The 25,202-nt window shown below is 37.5% G+C and overlaps 1 protein-coding gene across 1 annotated transcript in view; it reads left to right on the top strand.

Annotated features, from left to right (window-relative positions):
* Positions 1–25,202, top strand: part of LOC145984970 (sex peptide receptor-like) — a 215,909-nt gene that overhangs the window by 2,723 nt on the left and 187,984 nt on the right. The gene's annotated exons all lie outside the window — the stretch shown is intronic.

Here is a 25,202-nt window from a genome sequence, read left to right as displayed (position 1 = left end):
TTTCCGAAGATATCCAAATATTAACGTCTCGTCCACTTAGTACACCATGGACTGCATTTGCAGTCTAACGAGTCTCTGCCGCCTGTAGGAATTGTGTCGTTCGCTTATGTTTGTGATTGTCCCTTCATCAATCTCATCTAATCACCATTCACCCCCATCGTCGCGATTAACCAAAAGTGGAAGAAATTCGACCAATGAGACTGCACAGAGCTCTAAAACTGGTTTCATTTTTCGGAGCTCACTTTATGCACAGATAGGCTAGTCGGGAATGACCCTACAGTTTAAAATGTGCCTCCACTTTGTATCGAACTCGGGACCATTTGATTACAGGTAAATCTCAAAAACTGGTATTGCTGCCACACCTTGTTCGTGGCGCTTCGTTAGCCATACAATTACAGGTAGCACTAATTAATATTGCTTAATAATTGAAAGAAGGCTGTTACCCTTTTAGCGATTCCTCTAGAATATGGCACGGGGAAATTTCCCCCCTCCCCCCGAATCCTCCGGAACTTCCCATTTGCTAAGCTTATATCTTCTAGGTCGACAAACATCTCCCCTCAAGTGGCAGATAAGGCGTGGATGGCGAAGTTCTTGCGCCGCAAATACCAGCTATAAATTATGCATGAATGTTTTCTTGTGCTTACAAGGGCTCGGTAAAAGCATTTTGGCTTAATTTCCCAACAGACTGGCTTATTCTCTCGCTTCAATCAATGTTCTTAGGGACCTTCTACTCGCGAAGTTCCTTACTAGGTACCACATTGCGCTAAGATTTGAACCCAATTTCTTTATCCCACGTAGTGCGCGAGAATGAGGCCTTTATTTTGAGCTGTGATGAAGTTATAACCGAACGAGTTATGTGATTGTTTACGTTGAGGGTATAATGACAACACGGGAGGAAAGTGGAGAGGATTAGAGAGGAAAGAGGGGGGGGGTGAGGCACAAAGGGAGGTTTAGAGGGAGGGAGGTAAACAGCGGTTGAGAGAGAAGAGATGGAAATAGGGAAGCGCGAGAGAGGGAGAGGCAGTTAGAAATAGTGAATAGAGGGAGAGACAAACAGAAAGAAGAGAAAGGGAGAGACAGAGAGATATTGAATAGAGAAAGAGGGAGAGAGAAACGCAGAGAAGAGAGAGGGAGAGGCAGGGAGAGAGAGTGAATAGAAGGAGAGACAGAGTGAATATAAAGAAATAAGTAGAGGAAGAGACAAGCATAGAGAATAGAGAGGTACAGAAATAGTGAATAGAGAAAAGCGAGAGAGAAAGAGTTGGACAAACACAGAGAGAAGAGGAAGGAAGAGGCAAAGAGAGAGATACTAAATAGAGAAAGAGAAAGAGATAAATACAGAGAAGATGTCACGTACACAAACTGCGTTGCTTTTCTTTGAAATAAAGGACCATAGATGGCAGCATGCAAGAGGAACAACGGTTATAAAAGATGCTGCATAAATAAGTTTGGAAAGTGGGTAAGAGATGGCACCACCCAGGAGAACTTATACGATTGTAAATAGAGACAACGCCCGACCCTGTGGCCGAGTGGTTAGCACATCGCGCTGCGACGCCAAGGGTCCCGGGTTCGAATCCCGGTCGGGCTTGGTTGTTTGTGAATGTCCATTCATCAATTTCATCATTTCATCACTCATCCCCATCTTCGCAAATTAGCCAAGAGGCACAAAACGCGAAGTAAAATAAACTAAATCAATCAATCAAATCAATCAATGTAAATAGAGACAACGGAAAGAGCAGATGTGATGAAATAACGATTGTATATAGTAATACTAATTATAAGGAAATAAATAAATAACAGGATATAAATAAGGAGAAAAGGGGAATTATCATTCAGTAATGACATAAGCGATTAATATACAAACGTAAAGAAGTCGAATTGCAATTTCGATTTTGTGTCTATTCCGGTTCCCACGAACTGAGAGTTTCGTGCGGCTTTTGGGTTGTTTTTCCCAGGTGTAGCGCCATCTCACGGCAGGCACCCAAGCACTTTTGGTAGGCGCATCTATTGCAGCTCCAAGTTAAGATTAGCGCCGGCCAGGCGGCGATCTTTAACTAACCCCTTTTTCTTTGTTTGTCTGGGGGGATCGATTTTATTAATATTTCCGTCAATTTGGATCGACAAAGCAAAGAAAGAAGGAAAAATACACAATATGTACTAATTACAAGAAGAAGCAGCAGCATTAATAATTATAAGAAGAATAATTAGTAATTACAAGAAGAAGATGCCTTAATTATTACAAGAAGAAGATGTCGTAGTAATTACAAGAAGAAGAAGCCGTAGTAGTAATAAGAAGAAGATGCCTTATTAATTATAAGAAGAAGAAGCCTTAGCAATAATAATAAGAAGCATTAGCCAATACAAGAAGAAGAAGCCCAAAGAAGAAGATTGGCTACAATTAAAGAGAAATAAAAATAGAAGAAAAATATTGTATGAAAAGATTGCCAAAGTTATCTAATATTTGTATATAATTATTCAAGAATATATTACGAATTGTACCCTCCGTAGTGGGTTAAATCTATTGTTTCTTTCCATATATTCGTAGCGTTAGTCACCTTGATCTGTACCCAGAGGTATCTCATCGTTTCTACCCTGTGCTAAGCTGGTAGATGCTCATGTGAGAGGACGTGGCACTGATTATTGGCGACCAACGTGTGGGGCTCGATACAGACCAGAGGTTGAAATAACGCAAAGAATAAGATTTTGGAAAGATAAGTAAAGCGAAAATGGAAGAAGGAAAATATATATGTTGTGGCGAAGAAGGAAATAAGGAAGAAATAATACAGTGTAAGATATGTGAAGAAATGAAACACTGGTTATGTGAAGGAATCAGGAAAGATAAATATGAGAAGATATGTGAAAGAGGAGAAGGATACGAATGCAAGGAATGCAGGAAAGTAAAGTTAAAGGAAAAGGAAGGAAAGAAAGAAGAACAAAATACGATGGAGATGTTGATGAAAATGATGATGGAAATAAAAGAAAGTCAAGATCACAACAGCAGAAGGTTGGAAGAGAACAGCAAAGAAGTTAAAGAAAGGTTGGAAGAAAATAATCGAAAAATAGAAGATATTGCAGAAGTATGTGAAAAAAACAGGAAAGCATTTGAGAGAAAGATAGAAGAAATGATAAGGATGTCAGATGAAAGACATGAAGAAACTAATAGAAAGATCGAAAAGGAAGCTTCAAGAGGGAATGAAGAATGCCAGCAGAGGAGTACAGGTTTAGAAAACAAAATTTTGGGAAATAAGAAGCAGATAGATATTAACATCTTTAAAATAGATGAAGTAGAAAACAGAGTAGAAGAAATGAAAATTGTGACAGAAGAAACAATACTAAAAGAAACTTTGAAATTCAGAGAAATGATAATTAGAGAACGACAAGAAGTTAGGGAAGAATTAGAGAAGAGTAATAAGAAAATACAAACCCTCGAAAGTAAGATCGACAAAGGAAAGAAAGAGAATAAAGTACAATGGAGAGGAATAATCCCTAAAATAGAGGATATGAGAATACAAGATAAGCCAATAGGTTTCAATCGAGAAGGAAATGATGGAAAAGAAGAGTATGAAAAGAGGAGAATAAAAAAGGAAAGTAGTAGCGACGAATCGACTACAGAGGAGGAAATAAAGCATAAAAGGAATCATCAGAGGAAGAAAAGGAAATGGAAAAGTAGTGAAGAAGGGAGCGACAATGGAAGATGGTTGGACAAAGTAAACGGAAGTAATTTGGAAGAGGGAAGATATAAGACAAGAATCCCTAAGCCTAATGAATTACAACACTTGCCCAAGTTTAATGGAAATATATCTGATAAGTGTCCACGAAAATTCCTGACGGAACTAACAACTAACGTGAAGCTAATGAGGATACCAGGAAATATGATATTGGACTTAATCGAAGGATGTTTTGAAAAGTCTGCGGCAGGCTGGTATCAGTTAAATCAGCACAAGTTTGGAACATTCGAAGCGTTTAGTAAAAGATTTTTGGAATATTATTGTAGTGAGGAAATTCAGGAAAGGCAATTGGAGACATTGAAAAGAAAATATATAGCGTGTCATTGTAAAGAATGAAGGGATCTGAACCAGTTGTTTATGCAATTAGTTGCTGGGGTGATGTAAATTGGTCATCATTCATCCTTGATGAGACCACTCGTCATTAGCATGGCGAGTTATCGCTTGGTAATGCGAAAGGTACAAAACTAGACTACAGAAAAGACAATGGTCACTCGTTGGGTTTTATGAACCGTTGAACCTGAATCATGGCCGGGTGTAGGATAATTACCTGTCTATCTGAAGTCTTTAGCTGAATCAAAATAACGAAGTCCTCTGTAAGCTTCTCTCCTATGCTGACCAAAGCGTCCTTCCACTTCTCACCTCCTGCCTTGCTGACCACCTTCCCTCTCTCAAGTCAATCCCAAAAGTCAGTCACCCCTCAGCTTGTCTCACCTCTATATCCCCAGGCCATCGAGCTCTTCCTCAATGCCGAATCGTGTTTATTACAATTGCTACCATGCAAACCGCCGACTCCATAACCAGAAGTATTACCTGTTTCCTGAATGCTCAGGAGGTTTGCATGGCACAACACAATGCATTGTAAACATGCCTAAGAGGCTTGAGACAGCTGAGAAAAGTAAGTGAATGCCCTGGTCAACATGAAGCGTTCAGAGAGACTTAATAAAATAAACATACAATCTTAGGGAATGTTACGTTCGCCCGCGCGGAGAAAAAATTTCCCTTTTGAAAATTTAAAAGTTAAATCGCAAAGCTTGACATGACCCAGGTTCGCCAATTCCATATATTTTCTTAAAAAAAAAAACAAATATACAAAATAATTCCACTAAACATAACTTTCTCTTGTTTGCCGCATCCCGAAAGAAAAATTTTCCTTCCCTAAACATGACAATTAAAAATAACAAATTCGTATGTTCATATGATATAAAAACAATAATATGTACTATTGTATGACCAGGAATCACAAGAGTTCGTGGAGTTAAGCAATATAACTCTCATTGTACCACATTTGTGTGTACGTAATGCTTATTATGTAGAATTGCTCGTTTTTACAAATCACAAGCGCGTGGTCAATAGTCTGTGATGCCTAGCCAAGCAATTTCTACTCTGTGTCGCCAAGCGAGGCAAACGGCTGAAGCGTCTTAGCAAGGTAGAACGTAGTTCACAACGTTTGTTTATATTGCCACTCGATATAGACCCTTCAAATAAGCTAGAAAACCTTAAAAAAGGTGCACAAGTAAGTAGAAACGTAAGTAGGCATGTAGAACATTGTCACAAAATACACATCTCACTGTTTTTTCTGTGTGAAAGCCTGATTATACCAAAGTGTAATCTGTTTTGCGAACTGCGTAGCCACTGCACTCCTGACGTCGTGAAATATATGAACTTGCACTGGCTATGTTGCACATTCCGATGTATTATTATACAATATTCGATGCATATAATTAGTTACACTGAAAACTCTCGCTGGTAAAAACATAAATATAGCGTTCAATTTTCTTTTCTACGTTAATCTGTACACTGTATACATATATATGGCTTGGTGAATACCTTTGTATGACTGCACACAAAAAAATAATAATCTTGCAAGTATCTTACCAACTGTCTACTCTGATTGAAAATATCAGAAAATGTCCAATGTACAATTGTATTGTTTACTATGTACCATGTTGGTGAAACACAATTAACTGTTTGGAAGAAACATTTGCATAAAACTAAAGCATGCTTTCTGAAATGTTTGAAAGTGCTGTAGTTATGCTTGTTATTGTCTGCATGTTCAATTGGATATCCATTGTAAAACCTTCTTCTTAAATAAAATTATGCACTAGTTGATGCTAGCACTGGTCAATTGACACCACTGGCGCTTGTCGCTTCCTTGTAGTATAATGTAAACTTGAGTGCATATAAAACTGGTTATCATGCATGGTACGAAACTGAAGATGTGTATAAGGGCTATGGAAAAGTATTGTTTCCCATAATGCATGTTAAATGACCAAATAAATACACATGATAGGAGCTCGCATGTGTATGTGTGGAAGAACACTGTAGCACAATTCGAACCATAATTCTGTAATTACTGTTTGTGACCGAAACTGCTGCTTGTAGAATGTATGTTTTCTCTGCTTCTTCTTCTTTTTGGATTGCTTGTCGTCTTGACTGCAATGGGGCAATGTAAAGGATGTGGTAAATTACCCGTAAAACTTGGGAGATGGGGAAAAGTTATTGTTCGAACTGCAAACAGTGTGGAGGGAAATTTTATCTGGTTCCTTCACTAGGTGTCGTTGAAAGTCTGGAATCCATTGAACTGTCTTGGTTGAATATAGCTTTCCCGGGAAAAATGTAGTCCTCGTATAGTAATAAATGTCTGCATGTCTCCCTCGTAGAATCGTGATGAATCTTTCTGTGTAGTAATAGCCTGTCTGCGAATGTCCGTCATGAAAAATGCCCATGGATGGTGTAGGCATTGCTTGTCCACGTCGTTCCGTATAGACAGGTTAGGTTAAAAGGGAAAATTATAATAAAGAAAGGAAATTGCAAAGGATGGGTAGATATAATTCACGTTTATGCACAAAAAACCAAACTTATTTCCATTGCCTTTTCTTAAAATTAAATAAAATAAAATAAAATAAGATAAATTAAAATAAATTGATTAAATAATTGCCATAACTCTTTGAAAATAAATAAGGAAAATTTAAATAAAATATCCAACCGTAATTAAAATATTAATGTCCATGATTAATGTGTTGCCTTAAACTATTAATTATTACTGTGCTGCTCTGATTGAACCTGTCTCGCAAGCTGATGATGCTTATAGAAATAATATCCTAGGGTTGCGGTTAGTAAAACATTCCAAATAACAAAAACTAATATAGACATGGGCAAAGGGTTTAAAACTAATTCCTGAAATGAAATGCCCTTACTAATCGATTGATTAAGTTGCTTTAAAGCAAGTTCAAGCGGAGTCCATTGGGGAATAGTGAAATCAGATAAATTCTTGGGAATATTAAGTGGTAATTCAATTTTCTTCATTTTTACTTGTTCGAAAGCTAAAATTCTTGTATGTAAAATTTGTTGATCCACAATAATCTGCGAAAAATCCTGATAATTAAAAAATATAGATTGCCCTTCGTTAATCTGAATTGATCTATGGGTGTTCAAATTATTATTCAAATTTTGAATGACAATGAATTGACCTGAACCTGATATTAAAATACCATTACGTGTTCTAATAAACTGAAATAATTTATTGTCAGTAATAGACTTCACTTCAAAATTACAAAATGTAGAATTAATAAACAAAAGTAAGTGTTGCAAGCATGTTCTAAATTTTGTTAAAAATTATAAAATAAATTATTATGTTGTGAACCCTTAAAATAAATATATAAAATGTGAGTTGCGCAAAGCAAGCTATTAGAATCCTAAAAGGTTGCTTTGACAAGCCTCTAATGGCCTCCTAATAAACAATAGGCTGGTGCAATTTGCCGTGGTTCATATTATGTAATGTAAAACAAAAAATTCAATAAATGCTACTCCTGAGTTACGTTGAAGCTCCAGGTGGTAACAAAATATAGCATCAGGAAATTAAAAACGCAAAATTCAAATTTTAAACACAATAAGGATAATAAAAACTTTCTCAATTCCAAATCTTCTTTAAACAAAAGAAATTTAACCACTCAAAACTTCTTGAGTCCGCCGTATACCTCAAATCACTTGGTCGTGTAGACAGACCCGCCGCGGAAAAGTATACTTGACTCATATAAGAATGGTGTGTCAATCCCTTAGGTATGTCCAAAAAAACTAGATAGAGAATAGTTATGCAATATATTAGAATATAACTACAAATTACTAATATTACCTACTGTACTAAAATTAACATGAAGTTAATGAGTAAGAAGTAATGAATTTATTGCTGCATTGTCGAATAAGGTGCAAATTGGGTAAATAAGCTAAATTTCCTAATAATAAATATTAATAATAATAATAATTTCTCAAATGGTAATATTGTGGTAAACCACACTGTTTAAATTTGGAAAGGCTAACGATGCCGTGGCGACTTTTGCTGCACATGCCTGTGCCAATCACCGAGGCTTAGCCTGGACGTGTTGCTAACAACTTTGATTACTCTATGTGCATAAAATGCTAAAATTGCCCTTTTGTAAATTTTTTCCAGATTTTATCGAAATTTCGTTTGACTGTATCCAGATTTAAACCAAATGTACGTCGATTTCCCAAAAAATTTACTTACTATAAATATCTCTATGAAAAACGGGAAAATTTTGCGAGAAAAACAAAAAAATTTCGTCTTGTTGTTCCTTTGTAAAATTATTGGTCGTGATTAACCTGAAGTGCATAAATGCGACGTTTTATGGCAAAAGTTATGTATGTAACAAAAAATATCCCTAACATTGTTTACAAGAAATTCTATCGTGAAAATCAAATCCTGATGGCTATATGCGTAACTAAACTGGTAACCTGAAAATTTTGATGAGCGAACGCCACTGGTTGGAGAAAATAAGCAAAGCCTATGCTAAGTTTTTCTGAGCTACGAGCGTGCTCAAGATACTCGGGAGAGCGCTTCAGAGCGGAAAAAAGAATGCGCTGACACCAGACATTCTAAGTTGTGCAGAGTTTGCATTATCGTGGTCGCTTGGAAGGACTGAACTAATTTCTCTACATCGAAGAAAATCGTAGGCTCGCTAGTCGGCGTGTTCGGGCGACATCTTCGGGTACGTTCGGGGTGCCGTCGGAGAGGTGGAAGGGGAAAAATCGTTGCTTCGAGCAGCGGGCAGAAGAACGGAGGAAGAAAATGCAACGCGATGATTCGCTGACTAGCAGCATGACGTGTTAATATTTACAAAACTTGAACTTACTACGAACAAGGTTTAGTAAGAGCTGCGAGAATCTAAATAAAGCCAAGGACTTTTAAAATTGCGTAGTAGGCGGGCTGGAAAGAGAGAAAAAATCGTCGCGCTTGCGACAGCGTGTTTACTTGAACACTTCCGTGCTCGTACAAGAACAAGACTTGGGAAGCTGCTAGCAAAATAAATGACTAATAGACATTGCATAAAGTATACTCAAACCTAAAAAATGAATTATACTTAAAATTTGAATCGTAATGAATATACAAATTTCTAGGCGAACGTGTAGTCGTAAAAAATATAATTTGTGAAAGATACAACAGGTTCGGAAACCTGAGAATTTGGCTTACTTTCTGCTTTTAAAGTGACATTTGAAACTTTCTCGACTTTTACTGTTGACTGATTTACAAATAAATCTTTAACTTTTACAACTGGCTGAACACAGGGTGAAATAGGCAATTCACTTTCAATTTTGCGTCTGTTTTGAACAAAATTTGGACCCTTGCTTACGGCAAATTCCTGAACTCTATCTTTAACAGATACAATATTCTTCGGCAAATTTAAAATGTCGTCTTTGGTGACTAAAATATTTTTGGATACATCTGGAACTTCTTGTTGTGTACTGGATTGAATAATAACAGATTGAGGCAGTGGAGGCGGCAGTGGCGGATTTATCGTTTTCAAAGGTACCACTTCAACCATCGGTGCAACATCATCGTAAATCTGGTCAATCATTATTAAATTTGCTTAACGGTAATTCGTTGGTACACTCATGGTCATAAATAATAATAGATTTCTTGCGTTGACATTGACAGTAACAAATTATGAAAATTCTAAAAATACTAATAATAAAATTGTAATTATAATATAAGGATAGTCAAAGGACTTGTTCAACAGATAAATAAAATTATAAGCTTTTACGTATGGAAGAAATCCGTTTAAAATAGCTAAAATCGCAATGATTTTCATGTTGCTTAGGCAATCAAAACAAACAGTTCATCAAAACTAATACGTACTTTAAGCCTGCCTAGTCTAAATTATTTTAACTCAACTTTATTGAGTCTAGGCTCAATTTATCTGCTTTAAATTATTTATTTGATATAATTTATTTATTCTCTAAATTTATTAGCACTGTTTAACTTACCTTATTTTAAATTTTACTGCAAACTTATCTTATTTAATTTCAGTTGTTAACTTTATGTTTAAATACTTAAAATCAATCGAACCGTACTGAGGTACAAGGTAAAGGAAAAATTGAGACTGATTTACTCCTGACTACCTGAAATAAAATAATAATTATTATTTATGCAATCTTTAAATGCATTAAAATACTAACATCACTAAAACTTGAAGAATCTTTAATTCTCTCTACTCATTCTAAAATATGCTTAGCAAATTATTGTGGCAAAGTTAGAAACTAAAACCGTTGTGGTTTAATCATTATCATTCTGCGATGGCAGAATGGATTTCCAGGATTTTGGTCATGATCCAATATCCGAAGGAAAATACTTGTTATTGGAGCGCAAAAAATCTTGACGTCGACGTCTACATATTCATATAATATAAATATTCTCATAATTGGCGCTTAAAATAAACTTTGCTAATATAATCATATACCTTCTTCTGAAGAGTAACTATAAAATTCTAGTGATGTACTCGCTGAGCTAGTATTATTACATACTGCAAAAAAACTTTTGTGCCTAAAGCACATTACTAAATAATAAGTCTGCTTTTAATCTATAATATTATTAGTGCCATTTTATTATAAATTATTATTATGTCATGCAAGTGAAATTAAAAATGTTAAACCTGTTACTTATATGAATTTTCATTTTTATTGACCATTATCCATGCGTGAGTCCGCGTTGTCCTCTTGATGATTTTCATCTTCATCTTGACCTGTTCGCCTTCACCGTCATCTGGCGCATAGTATTTTTTGAGTCTCTGGACGGCAATAGAGTCCACTAATGTCTTTCCGCGCTTGTTTTGAAATTCCACCAGGTATGTATTAGGATTCTCTTATCGGATAACTGTGGCTGGGCCTTTATAAATACCTGAAAAGCACCGTGCGGTTCCAATTTTCTGGGTGCTGTCAAAAATTAATACTTTATCACCTGGTTGAAATTTGATCTGCTTCCTCTTTCGATCATAATACTTCTTTATTTCAACATGTCGCTTCGCTAAGTTATCCGTAGCATTGGTTCTTGCTTTCTCCAATACTCGGAACCGTACATCATTCTCCACATTTTCACAGCTTGGTGTGTGTAATGCAAGTTCCCAGGGCAAAGTAGGTTGGAATCCATGTACTAAAAAGAATGGGCTATACCTCAAATTCTGATTCCTTGTAGTGTTATAACTGAATACACTTGGTTGTAAATATTGGACCCAATCAGTGTGTTTTGAATTAACATAACACTTCATTATACTCTGCAATACGCCGTGGTTACGTTCAGAAAGCCCTATCGAATTGTGTAAACCTACTGGCGAAAACTTGATAGTTATTCCCAATTTATTGCCAAGTTCCTGAAAGAGCTTAGACTTAAATGCTGATCCGCGATCGGTGTAAATATCCTGTGGGGTTCCGTAGCGTAACACTATTTCCTCATACACAAATTCAGCTGCTGTACTGGCCGTACAATCCGCAACTGGTTTGGCTATTAAATACCGCGTCCCAAAATCTGTTGCGGCTATTATGTATCGGTGACGAAGATTGGATGAAGGAGGATATGGACCTGAAAAGTCTAAGCAAATCCGCTGGAATGGCTTTTGTGCGGGAAAAGTACACAGTTCTCCTGATGGTGGACCTGGACGGCGTTTATTCTTCTGACATGTAATACATTCCCTAATTTTCCTTTGAATGAATAATTTCATATGTGGAAAATAAATTCGTGACAATGCAACGTTGTAACATTTGGTAAATCCAAGATGAGAACCTCCTATGGGTGAAGCATGGAGTGTCTCAATCACAGAATCACGTAACGTCATTGGAATGCATAACAATTTCCTGGTAGTTGCTCCTAATTTCTGTTGTCTATATAATACACCATCTTCCAACACATGATGATAAACCTGCCTTTGGATGGATAAAGGTAGTGTTCCATCGTCCCTGTCTGGGTCTTCCAAAACTTTAATAATTGGGCCAAAAAATGAATCCTGTCTCTGATGTTCCGCAACATCTGTGGTTGCATCAAATAATGTAAGTGTCCTGGGTTCGGGAATGTCTTCTTCAGTGTTGCCATCCTCCACATTTTCTCCACATTCTCTGCTAAGGGGATCAGCGATGTTCTCCGTAGTTTTGACATGGATAGGAGTCAATGAAAAATCCTCCAAAAGGTTACTCCATCGAAGAAGCTTTGAGCTTAAATTACGGGATGTCCTAATATACGTAATGGCTTTGTTGTCCGTATGTAAATCGAAATGGTGCCCCACAAGAAAGAATCTAAATTATTTGAGAGCATATAAAATTGCTGTTAGTTCTTGTTCAATAACACTCAATCTTTTTTCAGTGTCCGTCAACGTTCTACTGCAGTACGCACATGGCAAGTACTCTCCTTCTGCATTGGGCTGCATTAATACGCCACTGACCGCATGAGATGAAGCATCGGTAAAAACCTAGGTGTTCTTCGCTGGATCGTAAGGTAACAAAACAGGTGCAGTAATTAGTGCTTCCTTTAATTTCTCAAATGCTGATTGTTGTTCAGGACCCCATGTAAATTTCTTTCCTTTACGGATTAGACCTTGTAATGGTGATGCAATGTCAGAAAATTTTTTGACGTACTTCCTTACGTAGCTGCAAAGACCTAAAAACATTTTAACCTTTTTTGTGGTGGTAGGAACCTTATAATTCTTAATGGTTGACAGTATTCTATCGCTGATACGGTAACCATATCTGCCCACATTGTGGCCTAAGGCAATTGTCTCGTAATATCGAAATGAACATTTAGGTACAGCTAATTTCAATCCGGCAGATCGTAAACATTGAAACATTTTCTCTAGATTCACCAACATATCCTTAAATGTATTAGCAAATACAAACATGTCATCGATATAAAAGGCAAAGTTATTGTCATTCATCCCCGCTGTAGCGAGCTGAACACATCGGGTCATCGCCGCGGGAGATGTCACATGTCCCATAGGTGTAAAATTCATGGCAAATTGTCCCCTGGCTGGTATAGTAAAGGCAGTGTACTTTTTCGATTCTTCCGCTAATGGTATCTGAAAAAATCCTTGTTTCAGGTCGGCACTACAGTAGTAGCTCTTACCGGCCATATTGTTCAGTATTTCTGAAATGTTTCCTATCGAAACTGCATCGAAAACAGACCTAGCATTAAGTAATCGAAAATCCTGCACCATGCGATAAACTCCTGATTTCTTCTTAACAAGAAAGACTGGTGAATTGTAGGGTGATGTCGTAGGACTGATGACGCCTGCTTCTAGCAAGTTATCAATTTGCTGATTAATTTCGTTACGCAGATGTACCGGTATAGGGTAGGCTGGGACGTGAAATTCCGAATCGTCCTTTAACTTTATACGATGCGTATAGTTAGTGGCGCAACCAATGTCCTGCTCGGACCAAGAAAACACATCTACATACCTCTCTAATAATTGTCTAAGTTGCAATTTCTGATCGGGTTCTAATGCTGGATTAATGTCAAATTTAGTGATGTCGTACACTGGTTTTGTCACGGTGCCAGTCTCCTTGGTCACCATAACGTTAGGTCCTTCGTCATCTGCAATATGACGCGAAGCTGGTACTGGATTTTACCATGCCTCTGCGGTACCTAAGCGTGCCCCTTTCCTAATTTTAATTTTGTAAGAATTTGGGTTGGTAATCCAAATTAAAAGTGACTCCGGATTTACAATGGCTCGAGGCACCATTAAGCCTGTGTCCATTTGAAACTGTAAATCTGGTTCTAAATAAGTTAAATTCTGATTACTAGAATTTGTCAATTTGACAGGAATGCACAAATGAGATCTAGGTTTGATTCTAATTTGTCTGGAAGTTACAAATTCCGGCACATATAAATCCCTGATCAGACTAGCAACTTTTATGGATACGTCAAAGGTTTTTCTGTGTTCCGTCCTTAACAGGTTCCGCGGAGGAGTACCAAATCTCCTCAATGTGAGTCGATTGTGATCAAAATCCAAATTTGCTTTATGAGCTCTTAAAAAATCATTTCCCAGGATTGTCCCATGTTCAAAATTTGGAATCATCCGAAAAGGATGTGTAAAATTGCGGCCGTTGATTGCAAATGTTAACAGGACAATCTCTTTAATTTCAATTTGTTCTTTTGCTACTCCCCTTATGGCCGTATGAATTTTAAAACGTTTGGCGGTTGAAGGAATACCTCGATCACTGGTAACTGATACTTGGCTTCCGGAATCCACAAGAAACCTCTGACGTTGTCCCCCTAACACTGCGTTAATGTAAATTAATTCCTCATAGGGGAAAGTAGAGACTGATATTTGTTTGCCAACGAAATCTGCGCATACGTCTCTTCTATGGGCAGTCACTGTTCGTTTAAAGCCTCCGTGTTCTGAAAACAAGTGGCTGCTGTGTGATTAGGGTAGTTACAAATCGAGCAGCGTGGTCTCCCCCGTTGCTCTTCCCTGTCTTCCTGGCCTCGCCCTGCTGAAGACGAGGAACCCCGCGAGTTCTGTCCGCGGAAGTTTCCACGTCCTCGCCATTGTTGGGTATTGCCATATCGCCTATTTCGATCTGAGTTATTATTATTATTATTATTGCGTCCATTCCTGTACCCCCTATTGTACTGTCGTCTATTATTGTTACCCCGGTAGGAGCCTCTATAATTATTACCTGACTGATAGCTTTCCCTATAATAAGGTTCTCTAAATTGTTTTGGAGTAGATGAGTCGGTGCCAGGGTTCTGTTTTTGATCCTCCATGCTATCCAATCTCAAAGTGAGACTGGCTAATCTCGCTTCCAGACCAGTTTCCTGAGCCTGGACTTGAGCTTTGGTACTTTGAGGATTATTAGATAATTTTAATTGCTCAACCTCCTTTTGTAAGGCATTGAATCTTGCCTCAATGTCTGAAGTGGGTCGCGATTGCGCAGACTCAGCAGTAGCCAGATTGTTACTCTGCAGTAAAATCTGCTGCTGTTGCGGAAAGGTTGGTGCATGATGCAAAGGAGAGAATAAACTGTCCCTTTGATCTTCGTACCTCAGTTCTTTCAGCTTGCGCTGCCTCATCAAGAACTGAAGTTTTTCAAAGGATTTTAAATCCTTAAGTAACCCATGCACGGACTCATACTCTTTATGGTAGATATCTTTCATGTAATCCACCTGTAATCCTAATATGATCTGTTTGATCTGTTGTTGAACACTCATTTTGGGGTCTGCCTTAAGTAAAAGTAATTGTTTGTCCCGAACATAATTCGTAACTGGCTCAGTTTCCTTGCGTAATCTGTATCGAATTTGTTCCTCGATCTGGAGTTGATCCAAGGACCCTGTAAATTCATCCTTAAATTTCTGCCGTATCTCTTCGTAAGAAACGTCTTGATTGTCTGTACCATCTTTCCAAGTCTGGTACCATCGTAATGCTGGCCCGGCCAGAAGGGCTGGAAATAATTCCTGCTTACGGGTACTGTTCCATCCATTTAGTATGGCAAGGCTATCCACTTTATCTAAGAATTTTGATACATCTTCCCCGGCTATTCCCTGAAATGGGATACCCTCTAAAATAGTTGGGGGAACAAACTGAGACTGAGCCATTATTGCGAATTGTGTTGGGCCTAAATCTCTAATATCCTGATCTTGTTGCTCTAATTGCTGTTCACATTTCTGTTTTTCTAATAATTGTCGCTGAAGGCGTCTAGTTAAGATTGGGCTACGTTTAAATTTGGGGGTGGAACTTGCAGCTGGACCGCTGACATCTAAATTAAAACTTGTAGTCCCTCGTGCTATATCTAATAATTGATCTAATGTTTCATCGAGTTCATCAGCAAGGTGAAAGCTCGACATCTATCATGGCACAAGTAAATTATTCTCCCCCATTAATTTTAAAACCTTTAAGCCCTATGTATTTTCAAAATAAAATATGGCAAGGACATACTAAAAAACTAAACAAGTGAACAAAATTTTGGGGTGGGTAGCGAACTAAGGGGTGGTATTGAATTCTAAACTGGTTAACAAACTCTTTTCATTTCAAAGAAAAAAATGAAAAGGCCTCAAGCACTCCACTAAGTGTCAAAATTTGGGGTGGGGTTAAATTTAATTAAAAAACTGGTTAACAATTTCTTTCCATTTCTGAAAAAAAAATAAAAATGAAAAGACCCGCTAATCTCCACCACGTGTCAAAATGGAGATAGGGGGAAAATTTCAAAGCTTACAATTAACTGCAACTCTTTTCATTTCCTGAAAAAAATGAAAAGGCCCGCATCTCTACCACGTGTCATTGTAAAGAATGAAGGGATCTGAACCAGTTGTTTATGCAATTAATTGCTGGGGTGATGTAAATTGGTCATCATTCATCCTTGATGAGACCACTCGTCATTAGCATGGCGAGTTATCGCTTGGTAATGCGAAAGGTACAAAACTAGACTACAGAAAAGACAATGGTCACTCGTTGGGTTTTATGAACCGTTGAACCTGAATCATGGCCGGGTGTAGGATAATTACCTGTCTATCTGAAGTCTTTAGCTGAATCAAAATAACGAAGTCCTCTGTAAGCTTCTCTCCTATGCTGACCAAAGCGTCCTTCCACTTCTCACCTCCTGCCTTGCTGACCACCTTCCCTCTCTCAAGTCAATCCCAAAAGTCAGTCACCCCTCAGCTTGTCTCACCTCTATATTCCCAGGCCATCGAGCTCTTCCTCAATGCCGAATCGTGTTTATTATAATTGCTACCATGCAAACCGCCGACTCCATAACCAGAAGTATTACCTGTTTCCTGAATGCTCAGGAGGTTTGCATGGCACAACACAATGCATTGTAAACATGCCTAAGAGAAAAACTAAATATGCTGACCAAGGCAATAATTTATTTTATTAAAAACATAAACTAAACGTAACGTTTCAACCTTCTAGCAAGGTCTTCTTCAGACTCTGTATCAAGTACAAAAGTAACAAGATACAAAAACAGGGCATTATATATACACAAACATTACTCGCTCCAGACTATTTAGAAAGTTGTTTGGAACTTTCTAGCAGGTGACTTTCACTTTCCAAATTTACTTTCACCTAAAAGGCTAAACACAATTACTTCCATGTAGAATGTGGTTGGACTTTTAATCTCACGCTCTTTTCCCTTCATTTTTCTTCCTTCTCCTCTCCTCTTTCTCTCTTGTCCTTTCCACTCTTTCTAACATCTTCTTCCATTCTTTGTTTAACTTCAATCCCCCATTCCAGTTCATTGTGTCTTCTTCACCTTTCTTCTCTATTTCCTTGGCTTCCTTCCATTTTCTCACTAGCATTCTCTTCTCCCTTCCTATCTGCTTAGCCTCATCCCACTCTATGTCATGTCCTGTTTCTCTCGTGTGTTTAAATATTGCATTTCTTTCTCTCTTAAATCGTACATCATCCCTATGTTGTTTCAACCTGTCTTTCAGCCTCTTTTTCGTTTCTCCTATGTACACACTCTGACATTCTTTACATTTCACTTCGTAGATAATCCCTTCCTCTTCCTCTTCTCTGTTTTCCTTTTTTTTACAAGATGAAGAAAGAGGGATATTATTGGAACTTGAAATAGAAGAAGAAGAAAAGTTAAGCTTTCTAGATATATTGATGAAAAGGAAGAGAGGACAAGAAATTTAAACCGCTTGGCATCAGAAGAAGTGTGCAGCAGGGGTATTCTGCCACATAAGAAGTGATGTAAGTGAGGTGACAAAAATAAATTTTATAAAGAATATGGAGGACAGAATCAAGAAAATATTCATGAAAGAATGTGAAAAAGAAGGCAAAATAAATAGCCTATGGAAACAGCTGGAACAGAACGGCTATGAGAAGCAGGATAGATTGGACATAAACAGAAGAAGGAAGAAAACGGGCAGGGAAGAATTGGAAGAGAAAGAAAAAGAGGAAGAGAAAGAAAAAGAGAGAAGGTTTGGAATAAGGAGTATGGGGAAGACCACAGAAAAGATATGCAAAGTGCTTAAGAAAGCGGGAATTAAAACTTACAGGAAGGGAGGGAGAAGCATCTTAGGAATAGCGAGGAATGCAAACAAGAAAAAGGAAAACAGAGAAGAGGAAGAGGAAGGGATTATCTACGAAGTGAAATGTAAAGAATGTCAGAGTGTGTACATAGGAGAAACGAAAAAGAGGCTGAAAGACAGGTTGAAACAACATAGGGATGATGTACGATTTAAGAGAGAAAGAAATGCAATATTTAAACACACGAGAGAAACAGGACATGACATAGAGTGGGATGAGGCTAAGCAGATAGGAAGGGAGAAGAGAATGCTAGTGAGAAAATGGAAGGAAGCCAAGGAAATAGAGAAGAAAGGTGAAGAAGACACAATGAACTGGAATGGGGGATTGAAGTTAAACAAAGAATGGAAGAAGATGTTAGAAAGAGTGGAAAGGACAAGAGAGAAAGAGGAGAGGAGAAGGAAGAAAAATGAAGGGAAAAGAGCGTGAGATTAAAAGTCCAACCACATTCTATATGGAAGTAATTGTGTTTAGCCTTTTAGGTGAAAGTAAAGTTGGAAAGTGAAAGTCACCTGCTAGAAAGTTCCAAACAACTTTCTAAATAGTCTGGAGCGAGTAATGTTTGTGTATATATAATGCCCTGTTTTTGTATCTTGTTACTTTTGTACTTGATACAGAGTCTGAAGAAGACCTTGCTAGAAGGTTGAAACGTTACGTTTAGTTTATGTTTTTAATAAAATAAATTATTGCCTTGGTCAGCATATTTAGTTTTTCATAATCATGGAAACAAGGCTTAATGATGCCTAAGAGGCTTTGAGACAGCTGAGAAAAACAAGTGAATACCCTGGTCAACATGAAGCGTTCAGAGAGACTTAATAAAATAAACATACAATCTTAGGGATTGTTACGATAGATTGGTCCAAGGTTGAGAGTTTGGAAGCACACACATGGGAAACGTTAAGGAGTTTCAGAAATTTGAATGAAAAATGGAATGAGGAAGAGTTGGTTAGACAACTGATACAAACACTACCAATATGGACGCAAAGAGCGTTGGCTGTAGTAAAGATAAGGAAGGTGGAAGACTTGATAGACTACCTTAGAACAGATGACATGCTGAAAAAGACTCAAAGGTCATGGGATAAAGAAAAGGAAGGTAGATATTATCCTAAGAGGCATCATCCTGAAGAGGAACAACGTCCAGAGCAGAAATTCCGGAAACAAGAATTCGGGATTAGGAACATAGAACTCAGAAATGCATATAGAGGCAGAGGAAGAGGATTCTTAGAAGATAACGGAAACGGCAGAAGGCGAAATAATGTTCAGGAAGAGCAAAGAAATTATGATAGAAAGAATACAGGACCGTGGAGAGGAAACCGCGGATATAGAGAAAGAAATGATTATTGGCAAAATGTGAATCGAAGAAACTCAGAAAGAAGGATGGAGATAGATGAAAGGCAATCTAGAGGAAATAATTATAAGGAAAGGGGAAATAATGAGATAAATGAAGATCGAAGAGAAGCAGTGGAATTAGTCAGAAGCCAGGTGCAATACGAAGTAGGAAATGCTGGGTGGCAGCAGATAAATGAGGATACGAGGAATGTGGAATCGGTCGAGAGGCTAAACTTGTAGAGCTCTCGCAGCAACTCCCAGGTGTGAGAGCAAAGGAAAATGATGAATATATGAAGGGAGAACATAAGATAAATGAAGAAGGATTTCTGACGTTATTTTTAATTGGATAGCCGAGTTTTGAAAACTTAAAACCTGGAAGATCATTGTATGTGGAAGCAGAAATAATAGAAATTAAGGTTAAATGCTTGATCGATTGTGGGAGTGTTGTCGAAGTAATGAGCTATAAATGTTGGCAAAGAATTAAAGAGAAATACCCACAAGCAAAATTAGACGCTTTTGAAAAGGACAAAGTCAGATTAGTTATGGCTGCGGGAAATGAAGAATACAAGATTCAGGGCACGGTACGCATCATGATGAGCATCAGAGGAGCTAATTTTGAAGTAAAATTTCTGGTGATAAAGGGTTTGAGGTGTGATATAATCCTAGGAGTACCTTTCCTAGAAAACTAACATGGGCACATACATATAAAAGAAAAACGGCTAAATCTAGAATCAATGGAGAACATGAAAGTAGATATCCCTATGGAAGATGAAATAAAAGGTTCTGAGAGCGAAATAGGCGTTAGGAAGCAAAGCCTTGTATATCAGAAACACGATGCAGTGTATAAGAGGAAAGACTAAGATGATATAATTGAAAATGAAAATATAAAATGTGAATATGAAAAAGAGGTCGAAATAGAGGACCATAAATAAAAGGCATCGAAAGAAGAAATACAAGCTAAAGTGGATGAGTGTCATTGGATCTCAGAAAATGAAAAAGAAGATTTAAGATATATTTTGTTGAGACATAGGGGAATATTTAGCCAACGCCCAGGAGTGACGGAAGTATACACCAATAGGATTGAGGTAGACACAGCGAGTCCAATAGTGTCAAAGCAATATCCTATACCCTTTGCAAAGAGAGAAGCTGTAGAAAAGGAATTGAAGAAATGGTTAAGTTGGGGGATAATAGAGAACTCCAATAGCGTACACGTAAGCCCAATGCACGTGGTAGACAAACCGGACGGAGGTGTGAGGCCCGTACTGGATTTAAGAAAGCTAAATAAACACGTGCTACTTCCCAGAAATCAAGTAGAAAGAATAAATGAATTACTACACACTTTTTCAGGCAGCATATACTTCACATCATTTGATATGACTTTGGGATACTTTCAGGTAGAAATAGAAGAAGAGTCTAGAAAATATACAGCGTTTCGATATGGATCAAGGTTATTTCAATTTAGAAGGCTTCCATATGGTTTAAATTCGTCAGTATCAGCTTTTATGATGGCTCTAAATAGAATATTTAGTATAGAAACAAGAGAATGGCTTGCTATATATGTGGATGATATGTGTATACATACAAAAGATTGGGAGACACACATAGAAAAAATAGATTGGGTATTAAGTAAATTGGCAGAAGCAGGACTAACTGTCAAATTGGAAAAATGCTCTTTTGCAAGGAAGGAAATACGTTTCCATGGTCATGTGGTGTCTGGAGGTGAAATAAAGATGTGCCCAGACAAAAATGACGCTATAAGCAAGTTCCCAAGACCAAACACAAGGAAACAACTTCAAAGATTCCTGGGAGTATGTAATTGGCGATCAAAATTTATACACAATTTCGCAAGCAAAGCCAAGCTATTATATACGAACTTCTAAGAAAACATATAAAATGGAAATGGGAGGAAGTAAGAAGAGAAAATTTAGATAATGTAAAAAGATATAATTGTACGGAAGACGTTAAACAAATGTTGAAAAGTACATATGAGAAGTGAATAGTAAGAATGGATGTTGAAGAAAATTTTTCCTTGCATACGAATCTTCTCAGAAGGAAAAATTTTACCCAGAGGAGGGAAATTTTGTGTCACGTACACAAACTGCGTTGCTTTTCTTTGAAATAAAGGACCATAGATGGCAGCATGCAAGAGGAACAACGGTTATAAAAGATGCTGCATAAATAAGTTTGGAAAGTGGGTAAGAGATGGCACCACCCAGGAGAACTTATACGATTGTAAATAGAGACAACGGAAAGAGCAGATGTGATGAAATAACGATTGTATATAGTAATACTAATTATAAGGAAATAAATAAATAACAGGATATAAATAAGGAGAAAAGGGGAATTATCATTCAGTAATGACATAAGCGATTAATATACAAACGTAAAGAAGTCGAATTGCAATTTCGATTTTGTGTCTATTCCGGTTCCCACGAACTGAGAGTTTCGTGCGGCTTTTGGGTTGTTTTTCCCAGGTGTAGCGCCATCTCACGGCAGGCACCCAAGCACTTTTGGTAGGCGCATCTATTGCAGCTCCAAGTTAAGATTAGCGCCGGCCAGGCGGCGATCTTTAACTAACCCCTTTTTCTTTGTTTGTCTGGGGGGATCGATTTTATTAATATTTCCGTCAATTTGGATCGACAAAGCAAAGAAAGAAGGAAAAATACACAATATGTACTAATTACAAGAAGAAGCAGCAGCATTAATAATTATAAGAAGAATAATTAGTAATTACAAGAAGAAGATGCCTTAATTATTACAAGAAGAAGATGTCGTAGTAATTACAAGAAGAAGAAGCCGTAGTAGTAATAAGAACAAGATGCCTTATTAATTATAAGAAGAAGAAGCCTTAGCAATAATAATAAGAAGCATTAGCCAATACAAGAAGAAGAAGCCCAAAGAAGAAGATTGGCTACAATTAAAGAGAAATAAAAATAGAAGAAAAATATTGTATGAAAAGATTGCCAAAGTTATCTAATATTTGTATATAATTATTCAAGAATATATTACGAATTGTACCCTCCGTAGTGGGTTAAATCTATTGTTTCTTTCCATATATTCGTAGCGTTAGTCACCTTGATCTGTACCCAGAGGTATCTCATCGTTTCTACCCTGTGCTAAGCTGGTAGATGCTCATGTTAGAGGACGTGGCAAAGAGAGAGGGAGAGAGACTGCGAGTGAGGGTACACAGAAAGAGGGAGAGAGAGAGATAGGAGATGGGAGAGAAAGTAAGGCAGAGAGAAGGGGGAAGGAGAGACAGAGAGATATAGGAAGGGGAGAGAGGGACAGATACTGAGAGAGAAGAGAGAGAGTGAGGGCTCTTGATTACAAGGCGACAACGCTGCCACTGCGCCATCGGGGAGGCCAAGTTTTAAAAGAAGAAAAAGAGTCGTTGGCGAAAGGTGAGCTGAATCTGTACTCCCACAGGTAGAAAACAGCTCAGGAAAAAGCGAATATAAATTTCGTTGAAAATCCTCAGACCATTCCGCTCCCTCCAGGTTGCAACACTGCGCTCCAACGTCACTGCAAAGAATGGAGTGGGGAAATGTTGTGTGCGATGCGCAACAGCTATTTGCAGCGTCTTGTTTTTAAACTTGTCAAGTTATAGGAATTTTTCAAGGTGGAGCTACATCTCCCCCCCCCCCCCCCCCTATGAACGTTGTGCCGTACTGGAGCATTCTTGTGCATGGATTAAATTCATACCTATAATGCAATTATTACAAATATTTTTGTATGCAATTATTAATAGTGTTAAAAAAGTCAACATAAATTTCCTGTATTTTGTAAAAAAATGAATATTATAAAAATGAAGCGAAATAAACTTTCATCGGTTAAAGAAAAGCTTCCCTACGCTCTTCGAAGACAAAAAAGCTTGTAAACGTAATAATGGAAAAAATATATTCAACTTATTAACATTAAAAAATATTTAATTTACCAAAACTCATTTAGTCACAGTTACTGGAATAGTAAAAATAATTCTGGAATAACAATTTTGATCAAATTTATTCAATATTTTTTCCTATTTTTGTAGGTTTACTCATTGTTTTTACATGTATTGAAATTTTCATTTGATCGTTTTGGTGCACGTAATCATTTTTCGCACGTTAATGAAAGGAAACCAACCTAATGGAGAATGTAGATACGTTCTTCACTTTCGAAGTAAAACTGAGTTATGTTAGTCGATTGTTAAGGCGGCTTTGTGTGCGTTGTACTATAATTCCTTACCAGCTTGTTGCTTTGCGTTATCGTAAATAATACAGGGTGTCACCTAAAAGTACCACCGGAAATATTTCGTGAACAACAATAAATATTGAAAAACTACTTTGACAGATATATAGGTATGAGAGAGGCTCATGAAATTAGTGAACAAAATACGTTCAACTACTTAAGGAAATATGATTTTCAACACAAAATTTAAAGGTAAAGGTAAAGTGCTCGCCTGTGCTTAGCACGACGCCATGAAGGCGTATAAGGGGTGTGGGGGTAACGCCCCACACTTTCTTGATCCGGCCGTGAGTGGGGTGATGTGATCAGCACCACGCCCCTGACCGCCTTTACCCCCCCCCCCCCAGGGTCGCTTCCAATGTTAGAAAAGGTCCCGAATTTGAACCGGCCGGGGATCGAACCCGGGACCTTTAGCATGGTAGTCAACACAAACTTAGTTTTTTTTTAAAATGGAAACCCCATTTACGGAAAAAATCATGAAGAATGGCGTTTATTACATTGTAATACGTCAAATATTTCTCAAGTAATTGTAACGTGAAGTTGACGCTTGAAACAAACATTCTCACAAGTTGATTCGTGTGTCGTAACATACATATCACCCTTTTGACACCATTCGTGTATTGTAACAAACATGTTACTTATCTGCAAACTATGCGTTGTGCTTAGGAAAGTTGTTAAGTTCAAACAACTGCGGGTTACAATGAAATGTGTAGTTTGTACATAAGTAAGCTTTGACAAATTATCTAAAATGTTCTTATACATCTTTCTGAGTTAACAAATATTTGTGAATTAAAAAGTATAAATTTTAAACATTCGGCCATCAATTACATACATCAATATTAGTACATTAACATCTTTCTAATTTTTATTTGGCGTTCAATCATTTACGTCATAATTTTTAGTACTTCGGAACAATCATCTCCTCTCGTTTGGTCATGACAAATCTTTAAGTTTTTAAGTTTTAAACTTTGCAGCTTATACATTTTTTCCTTCAAATTGATTTATCAACTTTATCAAATAAAGCAAGGGCGTAACAAAGTACACTAATTAACAACATGTTTGTGATAGTGTATTTACGTCAGAACTGTTGCTGAGAAAATAGTATTTTCAAACTCTGAAAAGACCGAGATGATACCTATCTATGGCGAGTGTAGGAGAAATGCTGCACAAGCGTGCGGGCTGTATGCCCGACGGCATTTACGCTCGGCTCTGCCGACGGGCATAGTGAAGGATGCGCCTTCACGCTCAACTTCACGTTACAATTATTTGAGAACTACTTGACGTATTACAATGTAACAAACGTCATTCTTCATGAATTTTTCCGTACTTTCAACTGAGCTGAAAATAAAATGGGAGTTTCCTTAAAAAAACTAAGTTTGTGTTGAAAATCATATTTCCTTACGTAGTTGAACGTATTGTGTCCACTAATTTCATGTGCCCCTCCCATACCTATATATCTACGAAAACAATTTTTCAATATTTATTGTTGTTCTCGAAATATTTCCGGTGGTAATTTTAGGTGACTCACCCGGTATATATCATGTATTCATTCTATTTCGGTGGGCAGACGGGTGAGCTGACTCTTTTAAGGTGGCCTAGAGCCCACCCTCGCCCACCCAGT

The sequence above is a fragment of the Lepisma saccharinum genome, chromosome 1, assembly GCF_977018435.1.
Source record: "Lepisma saccharinum chromosome 1, izLepSacc3.1, whole genome shotgun sequence".
Taxonomy (NCBI): Eukaryota; Metazoa; Arthropoda; class Insecta; order Zygentoma; family Lepismatidae; genus Lepisma; species Lepisma saccharinum.
The sequence above is the reverse complement of the archived record's forward strand: the minus strand, read 5'-3'. Positions and strand labels throughout refer to the sequence as shown.